At 50.7% G+C, this 24,350-nt stretch overlaps 1 long non-coding RNA gene across 1 annotated transcript; it reads left to right on the top strand.

Annotated features, from left to right (window-relative positions):
* The first annotated feature begins 200 nt into the window (after positions 1-200).
* Positions 201-4,297, top strand: LOC132343608 (uncharacterized). Its single transcript, XR_009492525.1, has 3 exons — positions 201-447; positions 915-1,044; positions 4,194-4,297. It is a non-coding gene; the product is annotated as an uncharacterized lncRNA (long non-coding RNA).
* The last annotated feature ends 20,053 nt before the right edge of the window (positions 4,298-24,350 follow it).

The following is a 24,350-nucleotide window of genomic DNA, read 5'->3' on the forward strand; positions in this document are numbered from 1 at the left end:
GATCAGATCACAGAGGATGGGGCTGGGCTGTGCAGGCTGGGTTTCACCCTGAGGGTCCTGGGAGCCACGCAGGGATGGGGGAGGGTGTCAGGGAGGACGTGACCGCTCAGTAGACATTGGTGTCGGGGACAGATTCCAAGAGGATCCAGCTTCTCCAAGCCCTGGGTGGGAAGAAGCTTCCTTCCCCTCCTCCTCCCCTTTCCGCCCTAGCACTTTCTCTCCTCCCTCTTCTGATCCCACAGCTTCTCTCTCTCTGTCCTCTCCTCCAGTCCTTTCTATCCCCCTTCTCCTCGTTCTCTGTTCTCTGCCTTTCCTCCTTTCTCCATCACTCTTTCCTCATCCCTTCAGACGCTCCCGACGTGTTCCCTCCAGACGCTCCTGAACTCCAGGCACAGGGCTGCAGCTCGGCTGAGTTCCCCTTGCGAGGATCGGCAGCGCCACCTTCAGGTCAGAGCCAGGACCGCCGCGGGGTCTCCCACACCAGGAAGACGCGGGTCCTTCTCGGCCTCCTGCAGAAGACACGGAGGTGTCCGCCCACCTGGCCCAGTCCCAGTGCCTCCTTCTGCCGCCCGCAGCCTCGGGTCTGGCTGCTCTGGGTCGACCCTGGCATCAATACCAGCCCCGCCTCTGTCTCCCCTAACAACCCTAATTACCAGGCAAGCTCTTCTCCCAAAGACCAGACGACAGAACTAATGTGCTTAATAGCAGAATTCCTTCCCTTTCACAGCCCCGTGCCCCGGAGTGCCGCCAGCCTGAGGAGGCCAGTGTTCTCTGCTGTCCTGGGAGGGAGGGCCCCACAGGGGCTAGCATGCCCATATTGCAGATGGGGAACTCGAGGCTCGCACAGGGTGAGTGGAGGTGAGTCACTGGGGACCCAGGAAAACCTGGCGCTCTGCACTTCTTTCCTTGTTCAGTAATCACTCATGGACACCCAGGCTGTGCCAAGTGGAGTTCCGGGACCAGGGGCGCAGAGATGGAAAGACAGCGGAGGAAGTCCCCGCCCTGGGGAATATAAGGAACGGTGCCGGTGCTGGGGGACTGGAGGTAGGACCTGGAATGTGTCGGTTACTGCCGGAGTCCAGAGAAGGTGCTGGCCACACAGGCGGATTCTGCGAAGAGGGGAGGGGAGCTCTGATCTGGCTTCACAGGGCAGGTGGCATCTGAGCTGATTCATCCAGGTAGAGTCAGAGTGTGCCTGGAAAAGATGATGGAAGGGCCTTCCAGGAAAGGGAACAGCATATCAAAGGCATGGAGGCCAGAAAATATGGGAGAAAGGGAATTCTGTGTGATTGAAAAGGTGGGAGGGGGATTAGGTTGGAGGGGAGGGCCACACCAGGAAGAGCTTTTGGGATCTCCTTCAGTAGGCTTCCCTGGTGGCTCAGACGGTAAAAGCATCTGCCTGCAATGCGGGAGACCGGGGTTTGCTTCCTGGGTCGGGAAGATCCCCTGGAGAAGGAAATGACAATCCACTCCAGCACTCTTGCCTGGAAAATCCCATGGACGGAGGAGCCTGATAGGTTACAGTCCATGGGGTCGCAAAGCGTCAGACACGAGTGAGCGATTTCACTTTCACTTTCAGTAGGCATTAGGGAAACAGGTTATAACAGCAGTAATGGTTCTCTAGTAGCCACAGCGGACACTAACTGGGGGCTTCCATTTGATGAGGCACATTCTGAACCTTAGACCTTCCTTTTACTAGCTCTAGGTGGGTATGGTTCTTGCCATCTCTGTTTTGTAGAGGGAAGCAGGCACAGAGAGATTGTCACCTGCCCCTGATCACTCAGCTCATAAGCAGAGATTTGACCCCAGCATCCTGGCTCCAGAGCCTGTGCCCTCAACAAGGACACTAATAAGGGAGGTGGGGGTGGGGGTGGGGTGGGAGTGGATCCCAGAGCTCTTTAGGAGACAGCCCCTCTGGCCTGAGCTGCTGATTAGAAGAGGAAGCCCAGATGATGTCTTAGTCTGATGGTGGCATTCAGATGTACTCATTCTGAGAACAAATACCTACTTCATGCCAGCCTGGACTTGGTCTCTGCTCTCAGGAAATGTATTTCAACAGGGATGATGAGCCCTAAACATGAACATATGACTGAAGACGATGATTTCAGTGACCCACACAGGGAGGAAAACTCAACAGGGAGAGGGGCGCCTCCTTAGGACCAACCTCCCGGGGTAGACCGTGCAGCCACTCCCCTCCAAGGATCTCCCCAACTCCCACTGCAAGGGGGTGGGACACTGATGGCCCACCTCTAGAAAATGCCCCCAAAGACTCTTTGCTGCTTTCTGGGTCACTTTCTACCCCCATGCCTTGGTGTCCCGCCATCCCCCTTGGGGACATACCAGAGTAATGGGCCCAAAATAGCAAAGGTTTTAGCTTCCCCTGCCCACCTCCAGGGCCAGGGGTGGGGAGGGACAGCTCAGACCTGTGGAAACAGCATTGACCTCTCTCTTTGAGAGGAAGTAAGGAAAAGAAATTCCCCACCACATGATGTTTGGTTTTGAATAACCCCTTGTGACACCTATAAAATATTAGACACAGAGAATCTTAGAGCAATAGGGTCTTAGATCCTCAGACTTAGCATCAAATTATAGACTCTAAGGCTCTTAGAATCATGGAATGTTAGAGCACCTTAGATTCACCTTAAATTATAGATTTTTAGAATTAGAACACAAGATTTTAAAAATCGTAGAAGCCTAGGATTTTAAGAGTTTGGTGTTGCAGGAAACTTGAAGGTCATCTCCTAGCTCCATCCTTCACCAGCCGATGTCTTTGGCTTTGAGTTCATCTCTCTGGGCTTCAGTTTCCTTTTTGTTTTAAACAACTGCATAATAATAGTTTGTACCTAACGTGGTTGCTAAGAGGGTTCAATGAGTTGGCTGTGAGCAGGGCCACAAGCATGACCAGCATGGGGGACAAGCATGGGTGGTCTGTAAGCTGTACTAAATACTCTTGCAACTAATCTATTTCCCTTGTGATACAGGTTAACCAGCCTCTCATGCCTCTGCCACCGAGCTTCTGTGTAGGAAGCCATCTAGGCTAGAAATAAGCACTCCCGGAGGAAGCAGCCTTTCTCCTCCTGCATAGCACCGCTTCCTTTGGTGCCTCTCAAGCCTGCTGTCCCCTGGTACAGCAGGCTTCTTTTGTTTCAGTACTCTCCTCTAGTGCTGGAGACCCCCTCCTCAAAGCCGTCACAGGCACAGGAATCAGAGAGCCCCCCAGCTCAGCCTCTTCTCCCAGACAGCCCTGGTGGAGGTGGTGCAATTTGCCTGCCATCCTCCCCCCAACCTACTGCCCTTTTCTTCCTTTCTGGAACTGAATGATGGAGAAGATGATGCAAGGACGCAGAGGCTCAAGAAGGAAAAGAACTCCTGTGCCCAAGTCCCCCCACCCCACCCCCACTCCACTCCTTGTAGCAGGTTCAATGAAAGGTCCCTGTGTCTCAGACCCGTCAGGTTCTGCCAGGCCTGCTTCTCTGCATGTACCCCTCCCCCTGCCCAGGAACGCCCTCCTCTCTCCTGGCTAACCCGTCACCCTGCCGGCCACACGCCCCCTCCTCTGTGAAGTCTCAGCTCTCCCCCCCTCCACTCCCCTGCACCCACCTACTCCAACCATTGTTCTCTAAAGGCCTTTTCAGTCCCAGATCTTCTTTCTTTGAGAAGCTCCTTCCTCCATCAGTTCATAGGTATTGCAATCGGATCTGACATTAAATCCATGTATATGTAACTGTGGAAGAGCCAAGTGGAGCAGAAAGTGACTCTTGGACAACGTAACATTTTGTAGACATTTAATTAAGCATATATCAGCTTTCTGCTGCATTTATGTTGCAGCTTTCTGTTTGTATTTAAATCCCCTGACTCTCTTCAGGCCTTAAACATTTTCATAGACCCTTGGAGTTCTGCAGCCCTGGCACTGTGGGTAGAGTTGAGAGGCACGGCTGATGGAGAGACACTCCCCTCCCAGCACCCTCCTCACCCAGGCAGAACCAGATCCTACACGGTACATGGTGATGCGGTGGTTATCTGTGTGTCGTAGTCCCCACTGGGCAAGCCAAGGGTCACACCGTGTCATTTCCAGATGCCACACGCTCAGCTCAGAGTCAGGCGCAGAAGGATCAGTAAGCTTGTTGGGGGAGAGTAAGCAGGCAGGGACTTTCCCGGTGGTCCCGTCATTGAGGATCTGCCTTCCATTGCAGGGGACTCGGGCTCCATCCCTGACCTGGGAACTAAGATCCTCTTCACCATGGAGCAATTGAGCCTGTGTGCTGCAGCGAAGGACCTTGCATGATGCAACTAAGGCCTACATAGCCAAATAAATACATAATAAATTAATATTTTTTAAAAAAAGAAGCAATCAGACAAAGTAGAGCAAGCCTGCAGGAAGCAGCAGACATACATGTCTGGATTTTGTGAGTTCAGAACATGAGGGTGGACTCAGACCCTTCCCCCTCACTGTCTACCACCTTGGAGGGCAGGGATTTCTTTCCCAAGAAAGAAAGAGGGAGACCAAGCGTTTCCTTCTCTATGGAGATATTACCAGAACGCAATGTTCCTGAGATCCTATTGTGATCCAGCTGTGGGTGAGCATCACTGACTTGTCACCCTTGTGCTGGTCTCTACACATCACATCTTGAGCAGAAACCTGGGGGTGGAGCCCAAACTGATGACACCCCTCTCCCAGCAGTCAGGATGGTGTGGAGGGGAGAGCATGGGCAGCAGATAGGACCACTCTGGACAGTCTCCCTGGCCCTCTGCTGGGAGATGGACATTCCAACAGCAGCTTGGCTTGTTAGACCTAGGTTTGGAAGTCCCGAGATCACATTATGGTCACATCATGGTCACATCAGGATACCTTCTGACCCCCGAGGGGGTGACATACTCTACTGTCACACCTCCCCATCCCCCACCAGCTCATGTCAAAAAGCCCACCAGACCCTTCCTGACCACCCCACTTAAAGAGCCCCTTCCTTCCTCTGGGGGACTCACAGAGGGACTGGCTAAGGTTCAGTGAAGACTCACAGCTCACGGGAATCTCATGAGAAGAAAAAAGATGAGTGTGTGCTGAGCACCTGCTGTGTCCCATGACTGATGGTCAGAGCCACCACTGTGACCTTATCTGAACATCACAGCAGTCCTCTGAGGGAGGAGGTTATCATGTTTGACCTTTTACAAAGGAAGAAGTTTAAAACCAGGGGAATGGCTTGCCTTGTCTAAGGTCAAGTCTTGAACAGAGTGTAAGTGAATGACCCAGCCCCAGCCCTCTGTCCGCTGCCCCGGAGATGGAGGTTTGGGATCCTTGGCCTTGGAGGTCGCAGCTGATGCTACCTGCTGATGGTGTGGGTTAGACTGTCCCGAGAGAATGTGAAGGAGATCACATCATTGTAGAGGAGCTCAACGATAAACGTGAGTGTGCTATGAAGATGGGTTGAGAGACCAGCAAAGTGGTTTGAGAATAATCCGTCAGAGACTGGGAGGAGAACTAAGAAAGAAAGTGATGCAAAGAGAGGGGACTGGAATAAAGAATCAAGGAGCGGGTGCCAAGGACAGAGAAAACAAATGTGTGGTTACCAAAGGGAAAAGAGGGAGCAGATAAATTAGGAGTGCTGGATTAACATATGCACACTACTACATATAAAACAGATAATCAATGAGGGCCTACTGTACAGCATGGAGAATTCTACTCAATACTCTGTAATAACCCATATGGGTAAGAATCTTAAAAAGAACATATATATATATATATATATATATATATGTAACTGAATCACTTCACTGTACACCTAAAACTAACGCATATTCCAATACAAATTTGTAATCCACCCAATTAAAGAGAAAAGAAGAATCAGGTGGTAGACAGTGGTCAGTAACAATGATGGTAGTCAGCAGTGACCAGTGGGCAGCAGTGATAGTCAACCTGGGCATTCGTAGTCAGTGATGGCCAGTGTTCAGTGCTGGATGACAAAAGTGAAGGGTGATCTGTGTGGTCCAGTGGTCACCAGCAGGCGGTGGTCCAGCCAGGGCAGCACTGAGAAGTGCCCCTTGGATGTCACCACCGAGAGATCCCCTGTAACCTGTGTGAGAGCAGCTGCGGAAGGCCTGTGGGTGGGGCCAGGAGTGGGGGGTGGGAGGCGAGAGGGAAGCAGAGAGCTTGGTGATAACCGGGATGAGGACGGGACCAGAGGAGGTGAAACTCATGCCGAGAGTGAAGGAGACTGTTGTTTCTATTGTCACCTGCCAAGTGGGTGGCCTGAGGATAGCAGTGACAGTCTGGGACAGTTTGCAGGGTTGGGCAGAAGAGATGAGGGAGAAGTAAAATGATGCTGCAGCAGCTCATGGGACACCCCACCCCACTCCAGCCCTAATGTGATCGGTTGGTTTAAATCAAGTGAAGCAGAGGAACCTGGTGGAAAGGACATGGGGTCAGGCATCAAGGCAGCGTGGCTGGAGTCTGGTTTACAAGGCTTGCGAGCTGGGTGACCTTGCTTACTCTCCCTGGGCCTCACTTTTCTCCACTGTAAAATGGGACCCAGAACACCCACCCATGCTTACTCACAGAGAGTTCTAACTCTGCACAATGCCCATGGTAAAGTCTTCACCAACCCAGGCCCTGGAATCGCTGTCACCTCCTGGATGAGATGACCTTGGGCAGGAGGCCTCAACATGGGGACATTAATTGTGTCTGCTTCGTGCCATTGTTCTGAAAGAGGCAATGCCTGCATCGCGCTTAGCGTGGCACCGTGTGAAACACGTGCTCCACGATGATGAAGAGCTGCAGCTGCGGCGAAACGAGCAACTTGTGGGCTTGTGGGTGGACTTTTCTGCCATCTTCCTCTTCCCAGGGTCTGGGGCCTCTGTGGGTGAAGGCTCAGACTGACCTCAGTATGCTGGGGTCTTGGAGGTAGAACGGAACCTGGAGGTGAGCTCTCTATGCCAACTTTTTCATGGAAAGATAGAAAATCAGGGTCAGAGAGGGTTGAACCTAAGGTCACACAGAGTGATGGTTGAGCCAGGGTCAAGGACTTGGGACCACCTGACTCCAGGAGCAGTTTCCTGTGTGCGCTGGTGTCAGCATTTGGGGGCTCATTACCCTTCAAAGTGGGCCAAACCAACATAAGAAATAGCTGTTGGAAGCGGGACATCATGCAGTATGAAATCAAGTGGGCCTTAGGAAGAGCTACTACAAACAAAGCTAATGGAGGTGACAGAATTCCCGCTGAGCTGTTTAAAATCCTAAAAGATGATATTGTTAAAGTGCTGCACTTAATATGCCAGCAAATTTGGAAAACTCAGCAGTGGTCACAGGACTGGAAAAAGTCAGTTTTCATCCCAATGCCAAAGAAGGTCATTGCCAAAGAATGTACAGACTACCATACAATTGTGTTCATTTCACATGCTAACAAGGCTATGCTTAAAATCCTTCAAGCTAGGCTTTGACAGTTCATGAACTGAGAACTTCCAGATGTACAAGCTGGGTTTTGAAGAGGCAGAGGAATCAGAGATCAAATTGCCAACATTCATTGAATCAGGGGGAAAGCAAGAGAATTCCAGAAAAACATCTACTCCGGCTTCATTGAGTACACTAAAGCCTTTGTCTGTGTGGACCACAGCAAACTGTAGAAAATTCTTAAAGAGATGGGACTACCAAACCGCCTTACCTGTCTCCTGAGAAACTTGCGTGCTGGACAAGAAGCAAGAGTTAGAACCAGACATGGAACCTCTGGCTGGTTCAAAATTGGTAAAGTAGTACGACAAGGCTGTATGTTGTCGCCCTGTTTATTTAATATATGCAGAGGACATCATGTGAAATACCAGGTTGGATGAATCACAAGCTGGAATCAAGATCGCTAGGAGAAATGTTAATGACCTCAGATATGCAGTTGTTATTTTGCCGTTGTTGTTGTGCTAAGTCGTGACTTACTCTTGCAACCCCATGGACTATAGCACATCAAGCTCCCCAGTGATTCAATGAATATTGGCAATTTGATCTCTGGTTCCTCTGCCTTTTTTAAATCCAGCTTGTACATCTGGAAGTTCATGGTTCATGTACTGCTGAACCCTAGCTTAAAGGGTTTTGAGCATCACCTAGCTATTATGGAAAATGAGTACAATTGGATGGTAGTTTGAACATTCTTTGGTATTGCCCTTCTTTGGCATTGGGATGAACACTGACCTTTTTCAGTCCTGTGGTCACTGCTGAGTTTTCCAAATTTGCTGACATAGTGAGTGCAGCACTTTAACAGCATCATCTTTTAGGATTTTAAATAGCTCAGCTGGAATTCTGTCACCTTTACGAGCTTTGTTTGTAGTGATGTTTCCTAAGGCCCACTTGACTTCATACTCCAGGTTGTCTGTGTTTAGGTGAGTGACCCCACCTTTGTGGTTATCCAGGTCATTTAAACCATTTTTGTATAGTTTTTCTGTTTATTTTTGCCACCTCTTCTTAATCCTGCCTGCTTCTGTTAAGTCCTTACTATTTCTGTCCTTTATTGTGCTCATCCTTGCATGAAATGTTCCTTTGTTACCTCCAGTTTTCTTGAAGAGAGCTCTGCTGCTGCTGCTAAGTTGATTCAGTTGTGTCCAACTCTGTGCGACCCCATAGACGGCAGCCCACCTGGCTCCCCTGTCCCTGGGATTCTCCAGGCAAGAACACTGGAGTGGGTTGCCATCTCCTTCTCCAATGCGTGAAAGCGAAAAGTGAAAGTGAAGTCACTCAGCTGTGTCTGACTCTTTAGCGACCCCACGGGCTGCAGCCCACCAGGCTCCTCCATCCATGGGATTTTCCAGGCAAGAGTACTGGAGTGGGGTGCCATTGCCTTCTAGTCTTTCTCATTCTACTGTTTTCCTCTATTTCTTTGTATTGTTCATTTTAGAAGGCCTTCTTATCTCTCCTTGATATTCTCTGGAACTCTGCATTCAGTTGGGTATATCTTTCCCTTTCTCATAAAGTGAAGAGTAACTAAAGAGCCTCTTGATGAGGGTGAAATAAGATAGTGAAAAAGCTGGCTTGAAACTTGAAACATGATAAAAATGAAGATCATGGCACCTGGCCCATCACTTCATGGCAAATATAAGGGGGAAAAGTGGAAGCAGTGACAGATTTTATTTTCTTGGGCTCCAAAATCACTGTGGACAGTGACTATAGCCATGAAATTAAAAGACACTTGTTCCTTGGAAGGAAAGCTATCACAAACCTAGACAGAATATTAAAAAGCAGAGCCATCACTTTGCTGACAAGGGTCCACATAGTCAAAGCTATGGTTTTTCCAGTAGTCATGTATGGATGTGAGAGTTGGACCATAAAGAAGGCCGAGCACTGAAGAATTGATGCTTTTTTGAATTGTGGTGCTTGAGAAGATTCTTGAGAGTCCCTTGGACAGCAAGGAGATCAAACCAGTTAATCCTAAAGGAAATCCACCCTGAACATGCATTGGAAGGACAGATGCTGAAGCTGAAGCTCCAATAACTTGGACCACCTGATGTGAAAAGCTGACTGACTCCTTGGAAAAGACCCTGATGCTGGGAAAGATTGAAGGCAAAAGGAGAATGGGGTGGCAGAGGATGAGATGGTTAGATGACATCACCAACTCAATGGACATGAATTTGAGCAAACTCCAATTTGAGCAGAGAGTTGGACACAACTTAGCAACCAAACAACAACAACTGCATGGTTGCTGTTCATGAAACTCTGGTCTGAGCACTTTATATGTCATCATTTGTTTCGTCCTCTCCAAGCTTCAGTGGAGCAGATACCATTATTGTCTGTCTCCCCTTCAGTCAGTTCAGTTGCTCAGTCATGTCCGACTCTTTGGGACTGCATGGACTGCAGCATTCCAGGTTTCCCAGTCCATCACCAACTCCCAGAGCTTGCTCTGTCTCTCCTTACAGACGGGCACCTGAGGCTCAGAGAGGTGAAAAGACCAGACAAACAGCACATGTGGGATACACGGCGGAGCCACGATTCCACCCCAGGCAGTTTGGTCCTAGAGCCCATGAACCACACCTATGGTGTGCCCTGAGCAGAGGGAGAATGAGGGAGGGGGTGGGAGGGCCTGGGGAGAAGCTCCACCCCCTCCATGCCTGGAGGGGATCCAGGTGGCACCTGCGACAGCACATAATATGTATTCAGTTGTGTGGATGACCTGACCCTCTGTGTCTGTCAGGAAGCATGCCTTCTCCCTGAGCAAAAGGGAGTCGGGGGTGGGAGGTGGGGGTGGCAGGGGCAAATCACTCCACTGGACTGAGCTGGTATGGTGTGGGCAGAGGGGAAGAACAGCATCAGCCAGACCCATGCTGGACCCCAGCATCACCAAGTCTGATCTGTGCAAACAGGGACAAAATTCTTCCCTCCCATGAGCCTCGCTTTCTGCAGCTTCACGATGCAGACGGACATGGTGGCGGTGCTGTGGGATTCAAAGGAACTAAGCGAGAAGAGGGAACTGATGCTGAGGGTTAAGGAGCGTGCCCTCAGCTTGCCTCGCTGGTGACCTCTGAAGCCAGGACTTAGGCCTCGCTGCCCTCCCCTCCAGTCCTCACTCCTCCACTGACCGGGGCTAGGGGCAGCGAGTTTTCCTTCGAAGCCTCAGTTTCCTCATCTGAGGAACAAGGATAGTGATACACTCTTACAGGTCTTCAAGCAAGTCTTGCAATCTTCTGCTTCAATTGCCTGGGACCTGGTAACATCCACATCCATGACCCAGTAGTTAAGGTGGTGACGACGATGAAGATGATGATGTCAATGATAACAGAGGTTGAATCAAGCAGAATTAACAGGGTCACAGAGAGTCAGACACAACTGAGCAACTGAATTGAACTGAACTGAACAGGGAGAAGAGAGTTGATTAAGGGAAGACTCTGTCCCCACTAGGGAAGGATGGGCTGATTATGGATGCCTACCTGCTGCTCACCACCTGCCAAGCCAGAGAGGCTCCACAAAGCTTCTGAGGGTGACTCAAGGGGTGGGGGGCCCACTGCCTCTCTGGATATCAGCTGTCATCCTTCCTACCACGGGAGATTTGTCAGTCGTCACAGGCAAAGGAGGGACGTGTGGTTCTGCCCTTCTCTTGGGGCAGGGGCTGGAATGGGCAGGATGGGAGAGATTCGGGCAGGAGGATGCCAGGTAGGGTTCTGCCTCTCTGCTTGATAGTGGGCGACCCCACAGCAGTCCTGCCCTGAGGCCAGGCTCTTTTCTTGATCTAATTAGCCTCACTGAGAATTAAACTCCACAGCCCTGAAGGGAGCATGTCCCCTGTGAGCATCCCAGAACTAATACTGATTAAATATGAAATGATCTTTTGTTCAGGGCCAGAGTCATGGGAGGCACAAACCAGGGATGGGAGCTGTAATTACTAGTTCCGATTATGCCGTGCATTTTTTTTAATAGAATAGAAAAGAACTAGGACTAGGGTTAGGACTAGGACTAGGAATAAAAATAAAACGAAATAGAATTGCATAGCATAGAAATGAAACCATCCTTCCCATCCCATAAGTAAAAGCAAAGAACAACATTCCGGATTACTTCTGCTTTAAAGAACATGAGCTTTTTTGTTTCTCATTCCTTTCCCATTCTTATGGTTGTACTTTTCACCCAAGTGATTTTCAGTGCACCTACTATGTGCTAGGTGTGAACCAGCTGCATCAGACCAGGTACATGCTCTCTTGAGTCTCACAGTCAGGAAGGGACATGGCCTTCAAGAAAAAGTCCCAACGGATATTCAATCAAGGCCTGGGATGGGGCCAAGCAAATCCTCCTTAGGAGGCAGTGTGGGAGGATAATAAGGGGGACTAACTCAGATGGGGTCTCAGGAGCTGATACTTAAGTGGCGACTGAGGACCTTTGCTTTCCTCATCTCCTCTGCTGGAAATGCTCTTCCTCAAACATCCATGTGGCTCTCTCCTTCACCTTCTCCAAGTCTTTGGGAAAATGTCAGCTTTTCAACGAGTTCTTCTTCAACTGCAAGCCCTGAGGGTCCCATGCTCCCTTTCTTCTGGATTTGTCTCCTTTGCACTTGTCACCAGACTATACAAGAGAGCCATTTGATCGAGATGGTTACAGGACGTCCTCCCCATTAGAAGAGAAGCTTCCGGAGGCCAGAGTCGTGTGGCTGTTGCTGCTGCTGTCATCCTCCATCATAGCCCCAGCTGCTGACACAGGGCAGGGCTCTCTACATGTCTACCTACTAAATGAATGAGTGAATGCTTCTTGCTCAGGGTAGGAAAAGTAGGGAGGTCCCTCAGGAGTGGGGCGGGGATGAGCCAGCGCAGTGTGGACCAGCATCCAGGGAGACAGCCAGATGGGTGAGGGAGGAGCCAGTGTCCAAAGCGCTATAGGGGTGCGGGAACACGGGCCGGGGGATCAAGGGGAAAAGCCCAAGTTCCCAATGTTGGTGAGGGAAGAGAGGAGTTCAGATTGAAGTGAGGGAGGGGGTGTGCTCACTCGGGCTCTCAAAGCAGAGCCCAGAGATAATCAACCAGATGGGGACTAAGCAGGAAGGGAGAGCCAGGTGGAGCGGCCTCACAGGCTGGGAAATCCTCCCAGGCTGGGAAATACACAAGGATCCATTTTCCTGTCCTGAAACCTCCCTGATTTGTTATCAGAAACAAGCAGGAGCAGAGGACACTTGGATTTGTAATCAACCTGATACAGCACCTGGTTGTGGATTTCACAGCCAGGCCTGGCTGTAATAATCTCCTCCTCCCACCTGTTGACCTGTGACAAGGGCAGGTTCCCTCTCCAGGGGGGAGGGGTGGGGCAGGGATGGAACTCAGCTCCAGCCAGAGGGCTCTGGTTGCCATGGAAACAGGTGGCTGGGGAAGGCAGGCCCTGAAGTAGAGGCCCTCAGCCAGGCTCCTGCCTCTCCAGAGCCCAGTCCATTGGGCAGAGGCTAAACCAAGTGACTCGGCTTTTGGTTCCATCATCATTCCCAGTGCACAGGTAGAACCGCTCCATCCCCACTTCAGGTCATCCAGGCTCCTGGGCCAGCTGCATCTGCCCCCAGGTCCTGCCAGCAGAGGTAGGAGGAGCAAAGGCTGAGCCTGAGCCTCTGGAGTCAGAGACCACGCCTGCCTGAGGGTGCTGGGGTGGGTGGGGAAGAAGGAACTCGCAAGACTTTGGGCTTGTTAAGACCAAGGAAATCAACCCTGAAGATTCATTGGAAGGACTGATGCTGAAGCTGAAGCTCCAATACTTTGGCCACCTGACGCAAACAGCTGACTCATTGGAAAAGACCCTGATGCTAGGAAAGATTGAGGGCAGGAGGAGAAGGGGATGACAGAGGATGCGATGGTTGGATGGCATCACTGACTCAATGGACATGAGTTTGAGCAAGCTCCGGGAAATGGTGAAAGACAGAGAAGCCTGCTGTGCTGCAGTCCGTGGGGTCGCAAAGAGTCAGACATGACTGAGCAACTGAACAATAACTAAGACCTCCTGGGGCCTTAGGCTCAGCCTGCTGCTTTTCTGGACGGGAGAGCTGGGGTCCTGGGGGTGCAGGACACTCACAGTCCCCCGGCATCAGCCCAGACTTCCTGAGGATCCTTCTCCCTGACAGGCAAAGTCCTCAAAGCCTTTCAGGGTCTCTGCTGTCTCCTACTTCCTCCCAGGCAGGCAGGTTCTGGCCTAGCCATGTCGATGTGGATCCAGAGCCTGCTGGCCTCCTAAAGTGACAGCCAAAACTCAACTGACCACAGGACACATAAGCCCCAAACCGCCCTCAACCTGGTGCTGGGACAGCTCCTGCCCTCGCCCCAACCCCCACCCCCATCTGCAGCGAGGACTGGGAGCCCTGATCCTGCCACCACCAAGACTGAGATCCAGTTTTGGGCAGTGGGGAACAGGCAGCATTTTGTGCAGAGCCTGGGTTTTTCTCAGAGGGTGTTTGGGTGCCCAGATGGGAGACGATGATGGAGAGTCAGGGAGGGTTGCAACACCAAGAACCCCGTGAGCCAGGCCCACCATGCGATGTCATCCCAAGTCAGGTAGGAGCCATGAAGGGTGTTAGGCAGAGATCAAGGTGACTGTCCTTCTTTGGGACAATCACTTCCTGGTGTCCGGGATGTCAGTGCAGGCCGCCCCCAACATCTGTGCAGGCCCTGTCCTCACCTCACCACTGACGGCTACCCATTGGGGTTTAGGGGGTGTGTGCTGGCCACACGGGTCACCCTCAGAGGAGGAGACCTGGGATGAGGCCATGCAGGTCCCAGAAGCAGGTTTAGGTCAGTCCGGAAGGGAGCTCCGGGGTCGGGGGACCGGAACTTGCCCTTTGTCTCCCTTGTCCCTGAGGGGAGAGGCACAGCTGGAGGAGGGAAGAACAAGCCCCCTCCCCCAAAAGAATGGGACCCCAGGAAGAGCCCCCTACTCATGTCTCAGGGTCACGGGATGGAGAGAAGGGGCAGTGGAGGGCTGAGGGACCAGGCGGGTGTGGTGTGGTGGAGGGATGTCTGGTCAGAGATGCCCAGGGCCTGAGATGAAACACTGGGTGTGGAGTACAGGGGACCACAGAAGTTATAAGAGTTAAACTTGTCAGGACTCAATGGCCCCTGAGGTGTCATGAGGGTCAGGGATGCCCCCTTGCTTCTGATTTGGGCGAGTGGGATCTGCGGGGGCAACACTAAGACGGGAATGGTTTGAGGGGAAGATGAAGGGTTTGGATTTAATCTTCTCAAGGGGCAGGAGGCGGCAGGACCCCCAGAGGGAAAGATCTAGGAGGCAGAGGTGGCCTCTCCAACTCAGCTCTGTATGGCCAGGCCGTTGACAGGTCCGGTACATCAAAGACTCTTGATTTGAATCATGACTGGAGGGAGGGCTGATGGTAGCTGATAGCTACAGGCTGTTAGCACGTGCACTGGGGATGGGCCCACAGGGGTGGCTGAGCTCAATCAGGGAGAGAGAAGAGAGGAGGGTGATGCGGGGAAACAGGGATACCCGCCCCGGCTCCATCCTGGCTGGGTCTGCAGAGCCGACTGCCTCCTGGCTGCAGGCAGGGGCAGGCGGGCAAGGCATGGGAGGAGAGAGCAGGCCCAGCACCGGCACCTTCCAGGCGTTGACCCCGCCCACTAGTGAGCCTGGCCCAGTCAGTGTCCCGCCGCTGACCAATCAGATCCGCACATCCTCCATCCCAGAAGAGCACGGAGTGGTCTCCCAAAGGTCTCCCAGGGGTGGGTCACCATGCGGTGAAGGGCAGATATTGCTGCCTCCAAAAATCAGGCGTTAGTTGCTGACAACTGCTGTAATCGTGATTAGAGCAAAATCTGTGCAGAACACAGAGGCAACGGATATCCATTTCAACTGGGAGGTGAAGAAAATTTCATGGAAAGCCCGCCTTTGACTTCAGCCTTGAAAATAAGGGAAGATTTCAATAGGCAAAGATGAGGTTTGGTGGGGAGGGCAGGAGAGTGTGCCGGGGGCAGGGGTACAGGACACAATTCAGCAGCACCGCAGGGGCCTGATGTGCTTTGAACAAAAGGTGCAGTGGATAAGGCTGGAATTAGAAAACGTGTCCCTGGAGAAGTAGCAATGGGCCAGTTGGGGATAAAGATGGAAGATCTGAAGTGGAAAGAGAGCAGAGATAAACACTCCCCGTGGAGCAGACAGCCCATGGCTGAGCCGCCGCACCAATGAAGGGACAGGTTTAGAATTCGAATCACACAGCCTATGTTCCTGAGGAGACTTAGATGAGAAGAATAACAGAATCATAAATTTTAAAGTCTTAGAATCCTAGGAAATCTTATAATCTTAGGATAATTGAATTATTGGATCTCAAGGTCTACAACTACAGCCGTTTGGAATCGTAGATGGCTCGGGGTGTCATAACCCAGCTTCCTCCCTTCCTGCAACGATACTCTGCACTCCCTGCTCAGTGCTTTGCACACTTTATGTCCTTTTGTCTCCATGACAACCCTGGGACATGGGAACTTATTTTGCCTGATTTTCTAGATGAAGAAGCCAAGGCTCAGTGAGTACAAGTCACTGCTGAAGGTCAGACTCCTTGCAAGCAATGTGACCGGGACTCAGCCCAGATCTCTTGGCCTCCAAGGCCTCTCTGCTTCTCCAAATGCACCCTTCCTCTGTGCGCACCTCCAGTAACGGGGAGCTCATTACCCCTCCCCAGGGCTGCCCATCCATCCTGGCGGTGGACACGTCTCTCCTGTTGTTCCTAAATCTGCCCTGGGAGACCCCTCAGGAGAAGATAACCTTCACCTGGGACTCCTGTAGGGAGCAGAGCAGCTGCCCGAGGTGGGACGGTGCTCACACAGGAGCAGGGTGTCTCGGGTTAGAGGAGCCCCAGCTGCAGCCCCTCCCTGTGATAGAGAGGAGGGGGATTCATCCTGAGGGAGGGAATCAGCCTAGACGTTGGGAGCAGGAGTTCTCAAAGACGAGTGAAGACGAGCCCAGAGCACTGGGCGCTGCAGTGGGGGGTGGACTGTGATACAGAACAGCTCCCCAGCAGTCAGAGCATGGGGCCTAAAAAGACCGGATCCTAAGTGCTGTGCCTTCAATTTCTTGGCTCTTCTCCATGAAAACTTACTCTACAAAATGTGCCTTTGTCCCATCCATCCTCCCAGATGGCTTTTTAAGTGAAGATTTTTGGTAACTGGGAGAAGAAAAAGGAAGGGTAGAAGGAGAGGGAAGTGGGGTGAAGCTGCAACCCCCAGGGCTGGAGACAAAGTCAGAATAACAGTGAATGGGAGGATGGGGCAGGGGAGCCCAGGGGTCCAGGAAGGGGCAGAACAGGCCTCCCTGGATGGGACCTCGGCACAGAATGGAGTCATGTGACAGAGTCCCAGGCACAGGCGCTGGTGGTGTCCCGGCCCCACTGTGAGCCCAGCTCTGGGTGAGCACTTTGGCCTCACTGACCCAACACGTCTTCACACAGCCTGCGTGCAGGTCCTGGGACCGTCCTCATCCACACAGGAGGGGCTCAGAGAGGTGCAGGCCTTCACCCAAAGTCACACAGCTGGAGAGAGGCAGATTCGGGACTCCAGCCCAGGACTGTGGGACTCCAGAGCCCCGGCTCTTACCCAGGAATCACACAGCCCCTCCCAGACTGCCAGCCGGGAGAACCGGAGAGATCAGCCCCACTGCAGCACCACTGCCCTCAGGCCTCAGTTCCTCCATCTGTACAATGAGGCGGTTGATGGAACTCCCTGGTTCCAAGCCTGAATATACAACAGAATCTCCTGAGCGCTTCTCAACAATGCTAAGGCCTGGGCACCACCATAGGCTGATAGAGTCAGAATTTCTGGGAATGGGGCCCATGTATCTAGATTTTTTAAAAAATCCCACTGCTGACAGTCCTCATTGCTGGAGAGGATGCAAAGCAGCAGAAACTCTCACCCGTTGCTGGTGTGAATATGAAATGGTACAGCCCTTTTGGAAGACCGTTTGGCAGTTTCTAACAAAGCTAAACATAGTCTTACCATATGATCCAACGACAGACACACTCCCAGGTATTCACTCAACTGATCTGAAAATTTGTGAACACACAAAACCTGTGTGTGATTGCTTATAGCAGTTTTATTCATAATTGCCAAGAGCTGAAAGCAACCGGATGTCCTTCTGTAGGTAAATGGATAAAGATACTGTGGTACATACAAACAATGGAATATGACTCAGTGATAAAAGGGATGAGCAACAAGCTACACAGAGAGATGGATGAATCTTAAATGCCCATTGCTAAGGGGGAAAATATCATTTGAAAATACTACATTTATGTGATATTCTGGAAAAGGCAAAATTACAGAGACAGTAAACAAATCAGTGATTACAAGGATTTTGGGGAACAGGGAAGATTGTAGAGGTGAAGTATGGAAGATTTTTTTTCAGGACAATAAAGTTATTATGTGTAATATTATTGCAATATAATGGTGGATTAATTAATGATACCATGCATTTGTCCAGATCCATAGAACTTACAGTAGAAAGGGTGAATGTATGCAGATTTTGAAAAATCCTTTAGGAGGTCTGGGATTCCAGGGTGGGATGCAGACAGTGACAAAAGAATCTAACTTGCTCACAAATGTATGAAACTCCCTCACTGAGGCAGGTGAAGATAAAGGAGCTGACCTTTGTAACTTTGAAAATGGGTGGAGACTGGAAGGAACTGCATGTAAGCGTCATTTTCTAATGGATAAAGGTATTTGCTATGGCATACGGGTTAACAGTTCTGAGATGACTGTACACCTACAGGCGGAACAAGCGTTCCTGCGGACGGCAGATGTCGGGAGCCATGTTTTCTCGCTGCTGGGGTGGGAGGTTCCAGACAAAGAAGGGGAGAAAGCTAGAATGAGCCATGTGGTAATGGCTTAGAGTTGGAGACATCAGTATGAATTCATGTTTAGCTGAATATAGACATAGAGATTTACATATAGAAATATTTATACCTAAGTCCTATGCATGGGTTAGTGCAACAGAACTTTATTTCCTGTCTCTGCGAGCTGACAGAGCCTAGAGGCAAATGACATCCCAGTCACAACAAGCAAATCTGAGACCCACATCTTTAGTTTCTCATACCGTTCTCCAATAAAAGGAGCCAAGGCTCCTTGAAGAAAAAGCTGATTCTAGATCTAGGGCAGGAAATATATAAGATGAGCATTGCACATTGTTTAATGCCAGACAGTAAGAAAGTGCCAGTAACAACCAAACAAAAGAAAAACTCATAAAGACAGGTGACACTCAAAGGGACCAAGAGCCAGCTGAAAGAACTTTCAACAGCCAAAGCTGGAATAATCTGAACAACAGAACACAGAGAGTAAGATTGGATTAAAACCCCAAAGATAAAATAAATATGCATGAGTTCACACTGATATGAATGAACAAATACATACACATATATACATATGAAAAAGATCTCACATGCAGAAGAATTTTAAATAATTTATGTATCGAATCTGTGATGTCACCTGACTCATTCCTGATGCTGGTACCTTGTCTCTTCCCTTTTGTGTTTCCTAATCAGTGTGACTAGAGGTTTATCAATTTTATTGATATTCTCAGAGAATCAGCTTTGGTTTCAGTGATGTTCTTTGTTGCTTTTCTCTACTGATTTCTACTCATAATTATTTCCTCTCTGTTACACTGAGTTTAATTTGTTCTTCTATTTCTAGTTTCTTCAAGTGGAAGCTGAGGTCAGTGATTTGCAACATTTCTTCTCTCCTAATGCAGCATTTAGTACTATAAATTTCCCCTAAGACCTGCTTCAGCAGCATCCCACAAATTCTGATATGTTGTGTTTTCATTTTCTTTCTGTGAAAAATGCTGTCTAGTTCCTCTTCTGGTTGATTCTTTTACACATGGGCTATTTAGAAGTGTGCTATTTTTTAGTTTCAAAATATTTGGAGATTTTTCAGAGATCTTTCTGTTACTCAAAGAGCACTTCCTCTTAAATTACTGATTTCTCATTTATTTCTGTTGTGGTCAGAGAACATACTCTGTAGAACCTGAACCCTTCCAATGTACTGAGACTTGTTTTATGACTCAGAATATGGTCTATCTTGGCATATTTAGATATACTCGTGAAAAGAATGTGTGCTCTGTGGTCGCAGGGTGGGGTGTTCTATAAATGTCACTTAGATCAAGTTGGTTGATAGTGTTGATCAAATTCTCTATATCCTTTATGACTTTCTGTCTACTTGCTCTATCAATTACTGAGTAAGGGATGTTGAAATTTCTGACTATCATTGTGAGTCTGTCTATTTCTTCTTGCAGTTGTATCATTTTTCTGTTTTATGTATTTTGAAGCATTGTTATTAGGTACATAAACATTGTTAGGTCTTCTTGATGAATTCACAATATCATCGCCTTTATCTCTGGTAATATTGTTTTCTCTATAACCCACTTTGTCTGATATTGCTATAGCCACTCCAGTGTTCTTTGCCAGTCACCTTATTGGGTGCTGGATATTTTTGTTTTGTTATAAATATTGTTGAGCTTTATTCTGTAATGTAACGTTAAGTTACTTGGAGACAGTGTGGTTCTTCAGAATCTTCTTTAGGATGTCTTAGGTGGGACCACAGTAGCTCTCAGTCTAAGACTAAAGGTTCCCATACCCGAGGCAAGACCCTTCCATGTCCTTTCCAGAGTCTTCTCTCTGTCCCTTTCTTCTCTCTTCTCAGGCACTGTGTCCTGCGAATTCCAGCCACCTTGGTCTTCTGGAATCTCAGCTCCACCTCTTCAATGCTGGGACCTCCCTGGGCTCCCCCTGGGTTCCTCCTCCTTGCCCATAGCCAGGAAACTCTCAGGGCTGGAAACCAGGGCAATTTAGGGCTCACTTCATCTGTTTCTCATCTCTGTTTCACTGCCTGGCACCCTGTATCTTGTAGCCTCTCTTTCATAAATTTTGTGGTTTTCCTTTCCCACTTCAGGTGGGAAGGTCACTCCATCTTGCCTCAAAGAGGAAATCTGTACAGCTGGGTTTGAGAACCACTGAGCTACACCCATCATTTCATTGTTAATATGGGTAAACTGAGGCTGGGATTATAGTACTTGTCCAAGGTCACATAGTAGGTTGGAGGGTCTGGAACCTGCACCCCTCATGTATGGGATTCTCCTGAGAAACCCAAGGTGGTTTCCAATGGGGACAGTCCTCAGACAGTGATGAGGCAATAGGAGTTGGCCGCAGCACACCTCCGCAGCAGCGTGGAGTGAGGGCTGGTGATGAAGGCGGTTTTCCTTCTGCATCTCTTAGTCCTCCGTGTTTCCCTCCCCGCCTTCCTCCTTCCTGAGTGCAGCCCAGCCCAAGGCTGTATCGCCTCCACCTCCAGCATCTGGCAAACCCACCACCCTGCCCAGATGCCCAGCCCCATGTCTAGGGCTGTGGCCCAAAACTGGGTGACAGAACTATAACCAAAAAGGAGAATGAGGAGAGGATGATGCTCACAGCCAAGAAGCCAGGGAAGAGCCGAGCCAGCTGCTCTGGAAGCTGTTCCAGGCCCAAGCACATCATGATGCTCTCGCATGCTTCAGTTATGAAAAATTTCTACATCTAGATCCAGATACATAAAATTAGTTCCTTTCCTCACCTTTCCTTTCCATCCCTAGGTATCTGGTGGATTTGTCTGCTTCTATAGCAGCCTCCAGATGCTGGGAAAACAAGAACTTCTCAAACTATGGCTAGAAAATGAGTGTTGGAGAGGCAGCCATGGTACCTTCTGGTGAGAAGCCATGGCCAGAGGCTCTCAAGGTGCAGAGAGAGGATTTGCTCCTGCCCATCTGGCCCAGGGGCTTCAGAGCTCACTGCTTTTGCCCCCTGGATTTTCCCCTCCTCAGGGTTTCCTATCCCGGAAAAGCTGTCTGAAACCTCCTCTCCTTCATCACTCCTCCAAAGTTCAGTTAAGTCACTCCTGTCCCCAAATGTACCAAGAGCCACAATGTGCCCACCTGCACCGGGCACACAGCTGTGAGCATGCCAGTCGCACCCCTGCCCTGTTACCTCTGGGTCACCGTCTAACCGGAACAGGTGACGAAGGTGACAAAGCACAGCTGTGCTGAAGGCTGTGCCCGATGCCTGCAGCTGCAGAGCAGACAGGGGAGAGGAGACCCCGGGCAGAAGGACACAGGTGCAGAAGCCCCGCGGTGGGGGGAGCTGGGGGTGCTTCTCTGCAGAGGGAAGCCCCCGGTTCCCAGCTCCTAGCAGCCGCGTCAACTTCACAGTGATCCTGGGTCCTCCCAGCCCACGGTCACCTGACTGGACCCTGTGACCCCATTTTCAGTCTCTAAAATACCGTAGTTAGTTTGCAGCCCTGGGCTGGCCCCGCCCACAAGCAAGCTGTGCCCCCTGAAGCCCTTGTGCTTCCTCCCACTAACCACCGCCTCCCCGTCCCCCTGCTGACCTGCTCCTTCACCCCTTTCCCAGCCTCCTCTGTGCTCTGGGATACCCCACAGGGCCCCCCACTCCTTTGGATGTTGAAGGCCTCCTGGGAGTCTGTAAGGATTGTATTGACACCCTGTCAAGAGGCCCCTGGCATCTTCTGGGCCCCTTTGGGGACAGGGTCCTGCATCAGCCCTGACTAGGGGGCCCAGGAAGAGGAGGAAGTGCCAGCTAGTGAACCCCCAAGGACTGGGACGGGGACCCTTAGAGGAGGACTTCCCGTCCCATGAACCTCCATCCTCAGGCAGATGGGACTCTACCCACCCATCCTCTGGTCCCAGTCCACGGGGCCTTCCTGGACCAGGATGATGTAACTGGACTGTGGTCAGAGCCCAGGAGCATGTTCTGGAAGCCCTGGCAGCGGCAAAAAGCTGGTGGAGGGGGTGGGAGGGGAGGGGAGGGTAGACACAGCCAAGGGGGCGTGGCTCCAGTCAAATCCATTTCCTCTCTGATGCTGCCTCCTGTCCTGAGTGTGGACAGGTTGTGACTCTGGGAAGACTTGGAGGAGGAGGACTGCCAGGAATCCAACAGCCCCGAGGGCATTTGATCATGGTGCTCAGAACATGACCAGCCACTGCATGCCAGGCCCTGGGCCAACCCCCACCCTGGGCATCGTCTCTAGGACCCTTTACAGCCTGGTGGCTCAGACGATAAAGTGTCTGTCTACAATGTGGGACACCTGGGTTCGAGCCCTGGGTTGGGAAGATCCCCTGGAGAAGGAAATGGCAATCCACTCCAGTACTATTGCCTGGAAAATCCCATGGACAGAAGAGCCTGGTAGACTATAGTCTATGGGGTCGCAAAAAGTCAGACATGACTGAGCAACTTCACTTTCACTTTTACAGCCTCTGGAGGAGCACTGCTACTGATCCCACTTTAGAGATAAGGAGCCCGAGGCTCCTGCCTACCTCTGTTTGCACCTACCACACCTCTGGGACTGCCTGAAAACTCCAGATTGCAGGCTGGCACTCCCAGAGCCAGGCTACAGCCTCTCTATCCTTGTTCAAAGAATGCCCTAGAAACGGTAACTGTCTCATTTATAGAGGTCTGTGGAGGTGAGTTGGAGAAGGCAATGGCACCCCACTCCAGTACTCTTGCCTGGAGAATCCCATGGACGGAGGAGCCTGGTGGGCTGCAGTCCATGGGGTCACTAAGAGTCTGACCCGACTGAGCGACTTCACTTTCACTTTTCACTTTCATGCATTGGAGAAGGAAATGGCAACCCATTCCAGTGTTCTTGCCTGGAGAATCCCAGGGATGGGGGAGCCTAGTGGGCTGCCATCTATGGGATCACATAGAGTCACACACGACTGAAGCAACGCAGCAGCAGCAGCAGCAGCAGTGGAGATGAGTGTCAGCATTGAAGGGGCACTGTATCCTCCTGGCTGGCTTTGCCAACCCCAGGCAGCTCAAGGATGCTCGGAGAAGACTGCTGTGAGATAGTGGCATGCAGGGAGGATCTATCAGCCTGGAGAGTGTGGAGTCCATGAGATCCTGCAGCCGGCCTGGAAATTGGCCTTATTGAGGGTCCAGGGGACCCATTTATGGGTTGAGGGAGGGATAAGCAAGGGGTTTTCTGGATCTGTTTCCAGGACATGAACCTCTGGGTTCAGAAGTCACTGTGTCAGTAAATTTAATTCCCAGCATGCTTGTCATAAGGACTGGGAAAAGAAGCTACCTCTTTCCTGTGAACTGGGGACTATAAAAGATTGCTCTGGAAGTTTCAGGGCCTCTGTGAGAAGAAGAGCACAGAAGAAAGCAGAGCCTAGAGATGAAGCCAGAAAGACCAGAGCTTGACAACATGGATTGGACCTGTGTATCCAGCCCACCTGTGGGCATGCATGTCCTGCCTTGTATCAGCTCAGGTTCCTGGGCCCATCCCTTCCCAGGCACAGGCAGCCGTGGCTTCTGTCCACAGCAGCAGCTTATCTTTGCCTGGGACCAGGGCTGGAAGGCTTCATCCCCCTTCCCCAGCAAGAAGTGGCTTTTGTTTCTGCCCCACCCTCCTCCCCCAGGACTATAGGTCTTTTCCTGGGCCCTGCAGGGGGAGGGGGGTGGCGGTGAGAGGTCTTCCTGTCCCCCTGAAGTCCTTCTGGGCTTATGCTTCACAGGAGATAAGGGTCTGGGAAGTGGGAGGAGGTTCAGATCGGTACCGTAGTGAAGCAGCTCTTTCAGATACAAATCCAGTCCTGAGCATCTTTCTCCCGGGCTCCATGAGAAACTGTCATGAATGAACGTGCACTCCCCTTGAGTCTGGGGCTCCCAGGAATGCTCAGCTGGCATGCCAGTCCACATTCAGCCTCTGAGAGTTCGTTAAAATGTTAGCTGTTTACACTGGAGATACAGACATAGAGAACACACTTATGGACAAGGGTCGGGGAGAAGAGAGAGAGGGTGAGATAAATGGAGAGAGCAGCATGGATGCATATACACTAACACATGTAAATAGACAACCAATGGGAATTTGATGCATGATTCAGGGAACTCAAA

The sequence above is a fragment of the Bos taurus genome, chromosome 2 (genome assembly GCF_002263795.3).
Source record: "Bos taurus isolate L1 Dominette 01449 registration number 42190680 breed Hereford chromosome 2, ARS-UCD2.0, whole genome shotgun sequence".
Classification (NCBI taxonomy): Eukaryota; Metazoa; Chordata; class Mammalia; order Artiodactyla; family Bovidae; genus Bos; species Bos taurus.